Consider the following 1,078-nt stretch of genomic DNA (forward strand, 5'->3'; position numbering starts at 1 on the left):
AAAATTAAAATTCGAAAATTTTTTCTAAAGCCTCCAGGGGACTTCGTTTTCGCACGAAAAAATTTTATGTGCCCTTATTGCATCCGGACCCACAATTTATCTAGTCTGAGTTTCAAAATATTGGCGCCATCCTACCTTCTATAGTGTTTCCAATCGTTTTCAATTGGGTATCCATTATTCTAGCCTGAGTTAGGCGCTAAGTTTTCACTACATTATTTTGATTTTGCCTTAATTATTCACAAGCGGTTTATACTCTGTCAAACAAATTTCAAAAATGAATTTAAAAGGAAGCAAATAAACGTTTTACAATAATATATCCGATAAATCAAATTGCCTGACTGATAATCATACTACATCACTGTCACATCGTTAAACGGAATAAATTTTACATGTTTTTAACCCTGGCGGACCGAAGGAACAGAATGGGGCCTCTACAAAGTACCCGTAAAGACCCCATTGGGTGCCCATTCGGTTCCTTTTTAACAGGGATTGAGAGCGACATGCGTGAAGAGCGTAAAATCCGCTCTTCGCCATCTCTTCTCCTGTTTATATTTTCTCAGCGTTACGAGCGAGGGTGCTCGATGCGAGCTTCGCCAGCTTCGCGAGAACGGAGACTGAGTGGCCGAGAGACCACTGGGAAACTCGACGTTGCCATTGCGAGCTTCTTCGTGAACGCGGCGAAGCTCGACGATCCGGACTGCAGGCAGAAATCATTTCGAATTCATCACTAGCGAGCGCCTACTCGTATCATAGATACGTTATTCGGTATTGAAGCCGTTCCCCAGATCCATAGGCTGAATTATAACGAGGAGGAGAAGAGTTTCTTTGTTCGGGGCGCTCATATAGCAGAATCAGGGGCGAAACCAGAAAAATATTTCGATGGGGTGGGGACGGGTTTCTAAAAACCTCCTCTGGAATCCGTCACTAAGCAGAATATACAATTCATTAGATGGCACTGCGTCACACGCTGTATAGTTAAATACGTCACATTATTTGTGCGCTCTTCTTGAACTTTACTTTTAAATTTCTATTTTACATATGATCCGTAATTAATCTACTTATATATTTTGTTGAAAAT

This window comes from Belonocnema kinseyi, chromosome 10 (assembly GCF_010883055.1).
Source record: "Belonocnema kinseyi isolate 2016_QV_RU_SX_M_011 chromosome 10, B_treatae_v1, whole genome shotgun sequence".
Taxonomy (NCBI): domain Eukaryota; kingdom Metazoa; phylum Arthropoda; class Insecta; order Hymenoptera; family Cynipidae; genus Belonocnema; species Belonocnema kinseyi.